The 15,377-nt window shown below is 38.0% G+C and overlaps 1 pseudogene; it reads right to left on the reverse strand.

The window, feature by feature from the left end:
- LOC148535333 (uncharacterized) overlaps positions 1-1,879 on the reverse strand; it is a 50,565-nt pseudogene extending 48,686 nt beyond the window's left edge.
- Positions 1,880-15,377: the final 13,498 nt, after the last annotated feature.

Genomic DNA, 15,377 nt, shown 5'->3' on the forward strand with positions numbered 1-15,377 from the left:
TTTCTTCAGATCTGAACGATAACTATTTTAAAAATCGTTGAATCGTTCATATCTGAAGGAAAACCTGACATGTCTGAACGATAAACGATGCGCGTTCCCGATGGTCAGATAACGATATCTGACGTGTTTGCAGTCAGATTTGGACGATTCCATTCATTTTAATGCAGTCAAAAATCGTTCATAGTTCAAATCGTTGGCCAAATCGTTCATCTGACCGTGTGTATGCTCCATTAAGATTTTCAATCGTATAATTATTGAGACAAATTAAAACAAATGCCCAAACACTTCATTTGACACACAGTCTCAAGATCAAGTACATCTATAGCACAGGTTCTCAAACTCGGTCCTCAGGACCCCAAACAGTGCATGTTTTCTAGGTCTCACAGAATTACAAGTGAAATAATTAGCTCCACCTGTGGATCTTTTAAAATGAGTCAGTGAGCCTGCTGGGTGACCTGCAAAACGTGAACTGTGTGTGGTCCTGAGGACAGAGTTTGAGAACCACTGATCTATAGGATGGAAATATAAGAATTAGCTTACTTATCATAAGCATAGATATTAGAGTGAAAATTGCATTTATTGGTACGTATTGTCTCTTTGAATCCATGTAAATCAACAATTACGTTAGAATACAATTAAGGCTTTTTTTGTTTTTAGGCAGATCAGGTTTAGTTTGACTAAATTAAACCTATATTACAATCAATTTAGTGAACATTAGATATTAATTCTATTGGGTAAAATTGCAAATACTTTAAAAAGGGGGAGGGGGGTTGGGGGGCCATAAATAATTTAAAAAAAATTGGATTTTGGTACTTACTGGTAAATCCTTTTCTCTGATTCCACAGGGGAATATGACACTGGGGTACAGAGGAGTGGTTAGTTGGAGCTGGCACTTTAAATAATTTAGAAGCGTGAAGCTCCTCCCACTACATGCTGCACCAGCCCTCAATTTAGAAAAATGAAGACCGGGAGGAGATGGAGAACAACAGGAGTAAAGAGAAGAGGAGGTCACACAACAACAGAACTACACATACACACAGAACCAACTAAACAGGCAGACGAAGAGCGCTGAGGTGGGTGTCCAGTGTGCCCTGTGGATCAGACAAATACTGGATAGCTACCTCATGAAGCGGCTCAAATATGGAAGGCTGAAGAAATGCAAGTACCAATTTCAGAGCCCAGAGCGCTGAAGGTGAAAAAAAAAAAAAAAAAAAAAAAAGGAGGCTGCACCCGCAACATACTCTGAAGTAAAGTCTGCACCTCAGGAATGAGGGACAATTTGTGTTGAAAGAAAATAGGGCAGATATCTGCACTTTTAAAGGACCCTACACTGAGCCCAGCATTGAGCCCCGTTTGAAGAAAAAAACAAAAGCCTAGATAAACTAAAAATCCGGGACGAAAAATCCCGACTGTCACTCCATGCTACAGAATACTGCCAATGCGGAGGGAATGCGCAGTCATAACTGGTTTTCTGGTGCTAAGCATAGTGGGGATAATAGATTCAAGGATGACTTTTCGTCCTAAGATAACGGCCACAACAGTCACCCCGGTAAACGCGATGCATTCGGTTGGGGTGTACGAAAAGACGCTGTTGCAGAAGATCCGAAGTGGTAGAGGCTACGGGTCGTCTGCTAAGAGCATACGAAGGTCCGAGAATCAACTCCTCTGAGGCCAGTTCGGAGCCATGAGTATGACAGAGGCCGACTTGTGTAATAATCGCTCTTGTAGACGAGGAAGAAGTGGAACTGGAGGAAACAGATAAACCATTCCGTAGGTCTACGGAATGATTAGTGCGTCCACTGCCTGTGCAGCCGGATCCAGAGTTCTGGATACGTATCTTGGTAGCTGATGGTTTAATCGATCTGGGAGAAGCATCCATTCCCCGAGGTGGAAATCCTGACAACTAAGATAGATAATCTGCTTCCCAGAGTCCACTCCCAGAATGAACACCTGCCGATAGGATAAAGGACTGACTCTCAGCCCACCGGAGAATCTGAGTAACTTCTCGCATAGCCATGCAACTTCGAGTTCCATCCTGTAGGTAGATATTTCCGTCCTGTAGGTAGATATAAACGACGGCCGTCGCATTGTCCACCTCACTGGTTGAGCCCTTAGTAAGAATGCGGCTTCTAGCAGAGCATTGTAATTTGCTCCAATTACCCACATATTTATGGGCCGCCGTCTTTCCTGTGCAGACCAATGGCCCTGAAACTGATAGTCTAGGACTACCTCTCCCCATCTTCGGAGACTGGCATCGTCGTTACAATTTTTTTTTCCCGTCCCACACTCCAAATCACCGACCTGCAAAGAGGATGTTGGGTTGCAGCCACCAGAGAAGAGATACTTTGGGTAGCGGGGCCAACCAAATTATCTGAAAGGTATTGCCTCCAAGGAAGCTACAGACTTCTCTAAAAGACTAAGACAAATAAGTAGACACACCTCTTCTGTCTGAAAACTAGTTGAACTAGTAGTTGAATGTCCTCGGCCTTGTCTTCAGGTAGGGACACCCGCTGTAACCTCGTATCCAGGATCATCCCCAGAAACTGGAGTTCCTGAGGTGGATTTAGGTTGGTCCTCAGGGGCTTGTATGTGAGCAAGGCGTGGTCCAAGAGAAGAGATTCCGATGGAGCCTTGATTAGCGGTTCGTCCAAGTATGGAGTTATGGTCAAACCTGATATCTGAAGGTGTGCCATAATGACAGACATTAGCTTGGTGAAGGTGCCAAGGATAAACCGAACGGCAACACCCGAAACTAATAGAGATCGTCATATAGAACGATAACGGTCAGATACTGATTTAAAGATTTGAGGCTCAAGATGAGCCTGACAGACCCGTGAGGCTTGGGTACCCCAGAACCGGTACCAGCACCGATTTACAGGAGACAGAATCACCTCTTGAAGAACAGACCCGTAGAGAAGAAACGATTTGGAGGTGAAACTTTGAAATCTATCCTGTACCCTACAGCGAGTAATCTGCAAATCCTCGGATCCGAAGAGGTCCTGGCTCCAAACTTGTTGAAAAGTCTTTAAGCGAACTCCTACTCTAGGAGATCCCAGGTGGGACGGGAAACAGACAGTTAGGTCACCTGTTTTTCAACTAGCTTTTGTGCTAGTCAACGTGCGACCAGCAGAGAGCAACCTTTACTTCTGCCACCTCTAGTCTGTGTGGAAGCACCTCTAGCTGTGCCACGAAAGGGCTGCAGGGCATGAAACGAATGAAAAGTGTGACCAGTGTAAGTCACTCTGAGTGTAGGGGTAGTTGAAAAGGAGGAAAGTAGACTTCCCCCTGTAGTCTGGAATATTCACCTGTCCAGTTCTGGACTAAAAATCATATTACTGTAGCACGACTGCAGGAAGGCTCCTAAAATGCTTGCTCAGTTACAGCCCCCTGCTGACACATGGGGATTGCTCAAGGTGCAGGAGACTGGGAGAGCACGCAGCTGGGTTTGTATACACTGCGGCTCCTTCGTGGATTTGTCGCGGCTCAGCCTTTTCAGATGCGGTGGAGAGGAGCTGTCAGGAGTTTTTGTTGAAGGCCTGTGCACTCCTGCCGTGGTGGCACGCAGCTGCGTTAGATTTACTGCATGCTTGACAGGTGCAATGTGTTTCTTGGCAGAGAGGAGCTGTCAGGAGCTTTTTGTATAAGCCCTGTGCAGTCCTGCCTGACTTCGAGTCAGGGCACCTGGGACCCGGACCTCAACCTTTTAGAGGTAGCGAAGGGTCCCTACATTAGGCATAAAAAAATTAAAAGTATATTGCTGGAACTCTGTCCACAGTGCTCCTAGGCACATTTTTCTAAACTGAGGGCTGGTTGGCATAGAGGCTTCACACTTATAAATCATTTAAAGTGCCAGGTCCAACTAACCACGTCTCTACAACCCAGTAGTTCAGTTGCAAATTTAAGAATGATGGTTTAATCATAAGCATAGGAAAAGGTTCTTTACTTTAAAAGTGGATAAGCTGTGGCAAGCAAACATCTGAAATTCACATTGTAAAAAATCAAGCGATTTACAAGAAATGGTATCTGTAACTAGAAAGTAGTAGATTACATTATGGGTCAAATTGTTGACTGAATTTATCCAATTGCCATTTTTGGAAGTTGGGAAGAAATTCTTTCTTCCTGTGAGGCTAATTTGGATTTTGGTTTTACCTTCCTCTGGATGAACACAATCAGCATCTATGAAATGTTAAGCTCAAATGATCTTGGTGTCTTTTTATCAACTTTAAAATACAACTTAAATTCTCATTATTCCATCATCTTTTTTTTTTTAAATGGAGTTGGTACAGCCCTACTAGTAACTCAAGGTATCTCAAATAAAAGTGTTTAAGTAGCAGTGAAACATTATTGGAATAAAAACACTGACACCCATAAGAGTTGAACATAAAACATTTATTTGAGCAAACAAAAAGTAAACTGCATAGGAACAATTTTAAGGTCCACAGAGAATGGCTACTTAAAGGCTGTCGGTAGCTGACATTATATCCCTATGCTACAACTTCTAGCCTTCTCTATGGACCATGGAGGACAGTACATTCAGAAATTTCCATTAGAACATTGTTTAACCTTTGCCCTATGGAACAGAGGCACACATTCAATCATGCTCTTCCTACATACAGTGTGGGAGTTATGTGCAAACAGCTTGATTGTGGCTCCGCCAATCCAAACCCTTATGATGCAGGTAGTTCTGCAGCGTATACATATAATGTGTCACTGGCTTACCCAATCATCAAGTGGCAGGCCCAAATATCACTGAACAATAGAGATAGATCTCATCCTCATCAAGGTGCAGGAGATGCAGGACCACAGAGCAAAACAATTTAGTGTCATTTTTGTAACACACAACCCCCTCACTCACTCCTATTGGCGGGATTCAGTCTGTGCTTTACAAACACCCACAGAGTTTAAAAAAAAATGTAAAAAAATCCTAAAACATACAACAATTTAAACTACAGAGTAAGTAATAGCGATACTGGTCATCTGTCATGGCAACTTTACATTTGAGGAAATCCTTCACCCTACTATATGGACATATTCTGTCTGCCACAACACGTGGCGAGAATAAATGGGAAGAATCACTATACACTATAGGCCATGCCCAATGGCAATGCAATATTCTAGACAGTTTTCTACCATTACACGTCAAAGTCATTGCCCATTGTTTTGTTCCTAAAGAACGGCCACTTTTACTGGTCACAAACAATTGATAAGTAGTTTTGGGTTTGCCTATATAACCCTGTAAGATCTCTAAATTACCATTCAGATTCCAACACAGTACTTGGCAGTAAAGAGGACTGCAGTAATCGCTCTATTCTTGACTGCAGTGGTACAATCCAACGTATCTGTGTGGTGACAAATTAATACAATACTCCTATTTCCTCCACAGAAAGGACCAAACATAAAAATGAGAACAAAATTAATTTCAAATGGAGACATCCACTTCAGCTGGTGAAGAACATACCTTCTGATTACATAAATGCACGGTTGGTTTATTATGAACTTTTTTATTTTTTAGTCAATCTGATATATACAGAACAGTAAAAAGTACCACAAAACAGTGTGTATTGGCCACAGCTTTATGTAACTCTATGAAGGAATTCAATTCAGCGTGGTGTGTGGAGCGCTTGGGGTATGGTCGTCAGAGAAGAGGTAAGCAGGAAAATGACTGACGATTGGCTACCGTAATAAGCTGTAATGTGTACAGCCACAAGTCGCGATGAGGCTTGAGGACACAACGCACTGAATAGAATCCTCCCTCCTACGAGTAGTGCTATAAAGCTGCTGGTAAGACTCAACCAAAAGGTAGAGCAACAGTGTCTAACTATCACTGCATGACAGTGCACACATCACACATTCAAGACAGTGAAAGAGTTAAGGTTACTGTATATATGTCTTGCACATACAGAGGCAGCCATTTTGCAAGCTAAACAAACATTTCAGAGCATGCAAATATTTTGCTAGGTACTTTGTATATTCATAAGCTGCACTCATTAATACTGGCTCAGGATACCGATTGTCTAACTTCTCTGGGTATAGGTGACGAAAGCAATTAAGTAATATTTCATTATTCAGTTGTCACTGCAGCTATGTAATGTCTACATGAGGAAATACTGAAGTCATGCACGATAATAATGTTTTCTCAAACATGCACCTTTCAGCAGTTCAAAGGGCCAACATTTGGATTTTTACCTATAAAGACTAATTTAATGTAACAATAGAGGCCAGTGCAGTTTGTCACCAGCAAGATGTAAATTATATAAAGAAAGATTTATGCATATAAAAATAAAATACTCTCACGATCATGTGTGCAGCAGTTAACACTACTTTAAATTCATAAACTGCCACGTAGGCATGTAAAACCTTGATTTTTCTGAGCATGCTCATGTGGCACATCAAAGCAATAATCCCATGAAAAAAAAAAAGAAAAAATGGTTTTCTGCGGTCTACTGTAAAACCCATATTTTGTCCCCACAACAAGATTTTGAAAAGGAGATAGTCCTACAAATTATCGGATGCATGCTTAAAAAAGGTACTTTAATTATTAAAGAAAAAAAATAAACCTACGGTATGTGGTATTGATGCTTTAACCAATAAAGGTACAAAGGAACCCAAAGTATACAAACAAATGTAAAAGTACAAAATAGGCAATTAACTTTCTTGGGTGGATTGTCCGTGATACTTAAAAAGTTAGTTCTAGAATATGAAGTAAGATAAAAGACAAAGAATATTATCCCCCAAACAAAAAAAAATAAAATAAATCAAAATAAACCTCTCTAAAACTCACAAGACACATGATAATGTTGTGGAAAAACACACAAGAAAGTTAAAACTATACTACAAGGCCCTCTATCCAATTGCAGGAGATTCAGTCACAAAAGGACCAACCACGTTAAAGATTTCAACCTGAGTTTGCAGCAAGGTAAATACAATCATTAAAATGCGGTCTATGACCATGCAGACACAAACGCACACAAAGCTTCTTGTTTTAGAACCTGACTAGTTTTGCCAGATCAGCCATTTGCAGCACACTTGTCACCATTCATCTAGCATAATTATTTGTGCTTTACCACAGGAATTCAATTAGCCCCGATAAATTATCAGGTGAAAAAAAGGTAGGTAGCCGGAGGCTATTCAATTAGGCTCCCTTTTTCTCCCGATACCTGTGTTAACGCCCATTAAATGAACGGGTTAATGTGAGTTAACGCCAAAAATCTGTGAAAAGTTCACGGATTCAAGCGTTAACTTGCTGTTATCCCCCAATAACTGCGGTCTTATCAGGGATTTCTTTTCAGGTCTCTTTCGGCCTGAAAAGACATCCCTGTTAAGTTGGGCTAAATGAATAGTCCCCCACGATCAATTAGCCAGCGGCAAACTACTGCGGCTAATTAAATCTCCCCCATAGCGCCTTCTGTAACAGGAGAGTTCATTTAATCAGCTCTGCAGCACGGACGGCTTTCTCTACATTTCGCAGCTCTACTGCTGCGCAGTGTGGAGGAGGCTTTTCTTGGGCTAGATAAAATGCTCTCCTGGTAGTCAAACTGATTTCTGAGAAAGTACACAGTATTTTCTCATCACAGGATAGCTACAGTATAAAACAGGGAACAAACTAAAAATCTAGACTACAAGGCATCAAGTCTACTTTAAAACATAGTTCTGATGCAAATTGCAGTATGCAAGTGACCCGACAGCAACATAGTTTTTGCACTGCATATGTGCCCAGTGTACAAGGTTTCATTTTGCAGCCCAGGATTTGTGACAACCTGGCTCAACTCAACACTGGATTGATATCAAACTGATGGAATGTGTCTGCTAATTTAACCCGTAAAAACATTTCATCACTACCAGACACGCCATTGCAGTGACTGTTAGTGGAGATCATTAACAAAAAAAAACAACAACATTTTTTCATACATTTTTGTACGATGACCACTATGAGAAAGAGCGTGCCATAAATATGTTGGGAATTTGTTAATGTAACTATTCTAGCATAAGAACTAAAAGCTTTATGTCTTTAGTGCCATTTTTATTATAAAATAGAAATATCACAAATGTATCTGTTGAATTCCTAAGGGTGCGTACACACGTAATGATTTTTTTGGACGATTTAACTAACGACGTCGTTATTGTTCAAAAAATCGTTCAGTGTAAAACGATAAAGGAACGATTATCATTCATGATTGTAGTTTGTAGGTCAGTCAGACTGGCCAACTGAACGATTTTCATTAGAAGTTGATACATTTTTCCTTCAACACACAGAAAATCGTTTATTATGTAAAGTAAAACCAACTACTTTGTAAAACAATTTTCGTTCACTTTTTCAAGGGAAAAACTGAACGAAAATCGTTGGTTACTTACATCGTTACATGTGTATGCACCTTAACTCTAAAGCTGCATACACACACAATTTTGTTACCAACGATTTTCTGTCTGATTTTTTAAAGTGTAATGAACGACTTTTTGAACTACAAACGATTTTTGTAACTTCCCTTAATGAAAATCGTTCAGTTGGTCAGTCAGAACTACAAACGGGAACGCGCATGAACGATAATCGTTCATAGTTATAACTCAGAAACTGAACGATTTTTTCAACGATTGAACTGTAACGACATCGTTATAGTTAAATTGTTCAAAAAATCGTTACGTTTGTATGCACCTTAAAAGTTATTTAAACTTCAACTACCAGCATTCAGGATCATCTGCTTGCTGGAAAATGTAGACCAATACTACATTAAGGCATTGATAATATACATGGCAAGTTCTGTTATTCTAGAACAGAATATATACAGTGGATACAAGCATTAAAATAATAATAAAAAAACAATGTGGTCTTGGCACAAAGTATTTGAAAAAAGTAAATAAAAATACATACATACAAACACACGCACATATATATATATATATATATATATATATATATATACACACATACACACACACACACATATACACATACATACACACAGGTTGAGTCTCCCATATCCAAATATTCCGAAATACGGAATATTCCGAATTACGGAATATTTTTAGTATGACGGAGATAGTGAAACCTTTGCTTTCTGATGGTTCAATGTACACAAACTTTTTTTAAAGCACAAAATCATTAAAATACAGTATAAAATAACCTTCAGGCTGTGTGTATAAGGTGTATATGAAACATAAATGAATTTCATGTTTGTACACAAACTTTTTTTGATGCTCAAAATTATTAAAAATATTGTATAAAATGACCTGCAGGCTGTGTGTATTATAAGGTGTATATAACACATAAATGCATTGTGTGTTTAGATATGGGTCCCATACCCAAGATATTTCTTTATATTATGCAAATATTCCAAAATACGGAATATTCCGATATCCAAAATACCCCTGGTTCCAAGCATTTTGGATATGGGAGACTCAACCTGTATATATATCCAAAAATCAGCTGGCACTTCCACAAATAAACACAACATGCCCAGGTGCCTTCCGTGTGTAACAATATACACCAAACATATGCTCCAACCAGGTCAGCTGCACTCACAGGACTTCAATAGTGAGAAGAAAGAGACTGCAAACACAAGTGTTTTCCAACGTTTCAATTCATATTACGAATTTTTGTCAGGGAATAACAAAAAAGCAAATTTGTTATTCCCTGACGAAAATTCGCAATATGAATTGAAACGTTGGAAAACACTTGTGTTTGCAGTCTCTTTCTTCTCACTATTGAAGTCCTGTGAGTGCCGCTGACCTGGTTGGAGCAATTATATATATATATATATATATACATACACACACACACACACACACACATTATATATATATATATATATATATATATATATATACATACACACACACACACACACACACATTATATATATATATATACATATATGTATATATATATATATATATATATATATATATTATGCACACGTACACAGATACATATACACACACATACATTTAGTGAAATAGAATCACAATGTCAAGAATTGATCCCTTCACACAGGGCTCTGCCATGTGATTCTGCAAAAAAATAAAAATAAATGATCACAAGTTTTACAGCACATTTATTTTTGAAGCATGCAAGTGTTTTAAAATCTCTTACAGAGAAAGTAGAAAATACCAGGTCTGCAGTGAATATATAATCTTAGAAATTAAGATTTGTAATTCTGGGGGAAAAAATCTAAATGAAAATCAACGACTGTTTTCTCTAGATATTCGGCAAATAATTAACGCAATTATAGCTCACTATACATTTTAGCTTGCTATTTTCCTGAGTACCTATTAAAAATTTGGTCTTATTTCTAGATTTTTTTTTTCCTACATGGGTAGGGGCATCAACATAAAAAGTCTTTCAATCAACATAGAAGACACAATTAAGCAGTGGAGGGGTTAAGCAAATAACGGTTTAAAATGTATATTCAAGATTTTAGATTTCATTCCCTGTTAATTTCTCATTTGCAACAGACAGTTCAATGTAATTAGTTACAGAGTTTTGACTGTAATTAGTTTTTTGGTAGAAAGAGGAGGTAGATGGCTTAACCTCTTCAGTGCTGGAAAAACGTTTACGAAGGATGCAAAAAGAAGACAGAAAGGCACTGAAGTGGTTACAAATGTATGTTATTGAGGGATACTACCAATAAGACTCAACAGGGGCGACTGGCTAACATGATACACCTTGACGGTAAGCTTTGATTGATTCAGTACAAGTTATATTTTTACACAAGTAAAAATGTCTTACAGGTTACAGCACATTTGCACAATGTTGATAAGTCATTCAGTATCTTTTAAAGATGAAATAACACTTAATTTTAGCAACTTTAAGATGCAGGAAAAGCTTTGGCAACACAACCTTAAAGCAACAACAAAACCCATGTAAAATGGTGTGTGTTCTTTTAAACATGCACATAAGAAAATAGATCTAAATAGCTGCTCTGCAGGATAAAATAAGTATTTGTTTCAGTGAGACGTCTGCTCTATGACCAAACAAATGCTTGCCTGGCTCTGATGCAGACAAGAGTCATGTAGAAAGGTACTTACAAGACCCCAGTGACTGTCTGGAACCTTGGTATGTATACATTCATAATTATTCATCATCCAACAATGGACAGAGTCAGGGTATTCACCTTATGACACACATTCTGTTTAAAATCATATATTTTGTTTTTATATTAGCATCCAATAAAGCACAGCTCTACTTTGACATTGTTCAAACCACTGGTGCCCACCATAGTGCAGGCTTTCCTTACAGAATAAATGGCATCTTTATCTAGTTTCTATGACGTTCCTATGGGCAAGTCTGTCACTAAAACTGTCTGGTCTCATTACTTTTAGGGGACGTGACCAATAGGGGCATGTACACGACCCATTGTGAACTCAAGCCCTACTGCAATGCTTTAGTGCACCGTGCAACTGGATGGGCGACGCCATACTGGGGTAGTTTGAATCTTACCACCATGTGTTCTTGATGAGCTGACCAAAACAGTATGGATGCCATGCTTTTCATTCTCTTGCCCACAATTTCCAATACTATCCTGTCAATTTAATTAGGTGTGAAAATACATCAGCATGGTTTTTTGACAAAGGATATGTGTGACATCACTGAGTGTAAGATAGGACAGGGGCGTATCCAGGTATGGAATAAACGGATAGAGAGCAGGTAATGATTTATCAGACAACAATGAGATTGACCACATAGAGGGATAACATAAAATATATATTGCGCCCACTCCTAGATGAAATGAAGTACAAATATTCATGGGCAAGTGCTAAGCACGAATTCACTGAGGAGTTTTATTAATCATCATATAAAAACCGGATTACCTAAAATTAAGTTGGTCAGCTATGTAGTCATCCTCAGTGCATTAAAAGTGAATGGGTAATCAAATTAATTCCTGCATATAAACTTTCTATGTGACATTTTCGATATTAAATGCACATAACAGATGTAGTCGTTTCTGTTATTTGATTGTGTATCTCTATTCCAGTCTTTTTTTTCTCCTATAACTTCTGGAATAGGACTAAAAGGCTAAATTTAAAGCCATGGTCCCTCAATATGGTGATTCTGACATTTATAATTTCAATATTTCTGAGTGATAAATCAAAATTACTATATAACAATAGATGATCCCCTTCAAAATCGAGAGACACATCAGGTGCTTTTTAAATATTATTTAAAAGGTGCATACACACGTAATGATTTTGTAACCAACGATTTTCTGTCAGATTTTCCCTTGAAAAAGTGAACGATTTTTGAAGTGTAATGAACGAAAAATGTTCCTTCCCTTAATGAAAATAGTTATGTTGGACAGTCTGAAATGGACGATGAACGATAACTACAAATGGGAGCGCGCTTGAACGATTATCGTTCATCGTTATAACTCAGAAACTGAACGATTTTTTGAATGATTACGACTTCGTTAACGACAAATCGTTCAAAAAATCGTTACGTGTGTATACACCTTTAGGAAGCAGCAATAGCCACCAAAATATTCCAGGTTGCTGTAGTGACTTCTAGGCAACCTGAGGAGTCAGTAAGTGTGCACTGAGGTGCTGTTATAGGCAGAGGGGATGTGGAAAAGTTGTGGAAAAATAGAAAATGAAAGCAAGATAGCTTCCATAGATCGTAACTAGTGTTACTACAGGTGATCTAAATCCTACTTATGAGCGTGTTGCTAGAGCTTTGCTGTCTGGTTTATATTCCCATATTGTATGTGCATATCACTACCCAACCGTGAAATATATGCACCATATAGATACTAACTAGTGTTAACTTGCAATGTTATTTTAGTGTGATTATTTTGCAAGCGAATAGTGAACCAAACCAATAATGAACTAAATTAAAATAAAGCACTAATACAGTAGTTTAAAAAGTCATAACTGACCAAACCTAGCTTGGTCCTTTGATACAATGGAGCACTAAACAAGATAAGACCACAGGTGATAAAAGTACACCCGGCTATTAAACAGATGAACGGTTACTTTTATTTAATGATAATTTATACCACATTATAGCTGAGCTGTAGATAAAATGGCAGTGATCTCTATTTTGTTTGCAGACAGTATTTTATACTTTTATTGTGATCTAAGTTAATGGCCAATGTCTCCAACAACTTTGAACTTGTTTTAGCACAATCATTAGTCTACAATAAGCTAATAGGGCAGCAATTACCAAATGGTACAGTAAGTACTCTACACAGTTGTTTAATTTTTTTTTTTTTTAAATTAAATTGGAGACTAAAAAAGGTACCCAAAATAAGCTGCAAGTTTTATCTTCTTGGTTGGATTGTGAAAAACCCTTGAATAACTCAACTGGCCTGGAAAGTAAACTAAGGCCCCTTATATACTGGTATGGATAAAAAAAATAAAAAATAACCTTTGTATAAGAATTTTTTAATGTGAGTTACAGCACATAAATTAGTAAGGGGATGGAACAGATTGCTTACAAGACCCCATAAAGACTTGTGAGTGGCTGAGGCATGGCATTATCTTTTGCACACTGTCCTTCTCAGTTTACTGCAAGTCGGTGAAATATGGTTCAACAGTGACTTCTATTGACCCTGCCCTCACCCACCAAGTGCAAGCACTGGATAGCACTTCATGTTAAACGTGAGTGCATTTGGCAACATTACTGGCATTTTCCTAATGCCAGTGGGTAACCAGCCCTAAACTACATTTTAATTAGTCAATGCAGGGTTCACACTTAATTTGGTGCACAGCAATATTAAACTAGTGATCAAATCACAAAGTCATTTTTACTGTACGCAATTTTGCTGCTAAAAAGGAGTAAACAAAGCCAGATCCAACAACAGCGTACAAAGAGAAGATGTATATTTTTAGTTACAATGTGTTGTAAAGTCAGCCAGGCAAAACCCCCTCTTTAACACTTGCCATGTATTGTCCTAATGGGAAGAGCACTTTTATAAAAGGCAAAATACAACAATAAAATTAGTAATCCTCTTTGGTTTTTAGATTTCTTTGTAGAAATACATAACATTTTGATTTACAAACAGGGAAGATATGGGTAGAAAAGTATTTTAAACACACACAATACACATACAATCAATGTCCCATGTGAGCAGAGATTAGCTTGGTTTAGCATATCGTTAAGCATATATAAAACTCCACTGATTAAAAGGTGCAGTCTCATGAATACCTTTCGTACTATTTCTAGAAGTGGTGACGAATGAATTAAGATTTTAAATAATGTTTTTTTAGGGTGCACAGTTAGAAGATCTGTAGAATTTTTAATTCCAGATAATAAAAGGAACAGGAATGTACTAAACCAAAAACGGTTGTTTTTACATTCCAAATGCATTATCACAACATTCTAATAAAATATGGTTCGTAAACAGGAACCAAGTTTTCCTTTATTTGCAGAAGGAACTGCAGTATTGTAATGTAATGTGAGGATACATAAGCATAAGGGGGTATATTTACTAAAGTGCAGGTTTGTAAAAGTGGAGATGTTGTCCATAGCAACCAGATTCTAGCTTTTATCTTCTAGAAGGTGCTAGATAAATGTTAAGTAGAATCTGATTGGTTGCTATGGGCAACATTTCCACTTCTAAAAACCTGCACTTTAGTAAATATACCCCAAGGTCTTCCCCCTCCAAAAATTGAGCAGTAGCATAAAAGAGTCATTAAATTCAGAAGTGATTGCTTTGAATCTAATCCAGGGAGTACCTGAATGTGTGTTTGATTCTGTCTGTACTAAACAAGGATGAAATGTTGAGGTAGCATTTGTATACATTAATCATGTTCCTGTACTTTTTTGTTTCACTGCTTTTCCCTTTTCTTTTCCCTTTTTAACCAAATTATCTTGGCCGCAATAACTTTTTGCTAAAATGGTTACGTCTCTATTTTCAAACCCAACCTTACGTGTGTAATTCAGTTCACATTAGTGCAATGTGGAAATAATGGGGTAAACTGTACCATAAGAGATCCCGGATGCAGAGATGACCACAAGTTTCTCACGTTCCCACTACAGTCACAAAATGGCTACCCCAGCAACGTGTATGTAACAGAAGCACTGGAATGTGCTAGGCTCACTCTGTAGCAAATCTACTGTGTAAGCATATATTTATACTATGAAAATTAAATTGCTATAAAACTACAATTGTCAATACGTTTTCATGCAATATATTCACCTGTTAATATGAAGACTACATGACTTAAGTTTAATTTTAAACATAGAAATAATGGTTGATAGAAAACACAAAGTACCACGGGACTGCACCTTTCATTTTTTAACACTGCGGGCTTGATCACATGAGTATTTCCTGACCTCAGCCATGCAAAGCATCTAACTTTTACAGTTTCTCTGAATTTAGTGGGGGAGGTTGACGTTTGCAGTTGGTCACTTACACTATAAACACAGAGGCATATTCAATTGC

Source organism: Taudactylus pleione, unplaced genomic scaffold (assembly GCF_031769625.1).
Source record: "Taudactylus pleione unplaced genomic scaffold, aTauple2 ptg000053l, whole genome shotgun sequence".
Classification (NCBI taxonomy): domain Eukaryota; kingdom Metazoa; phylum Chordata; class Amphibia; order Anura; family Myobatrachidae; genus Taudactylus; species Taudactylus pleione.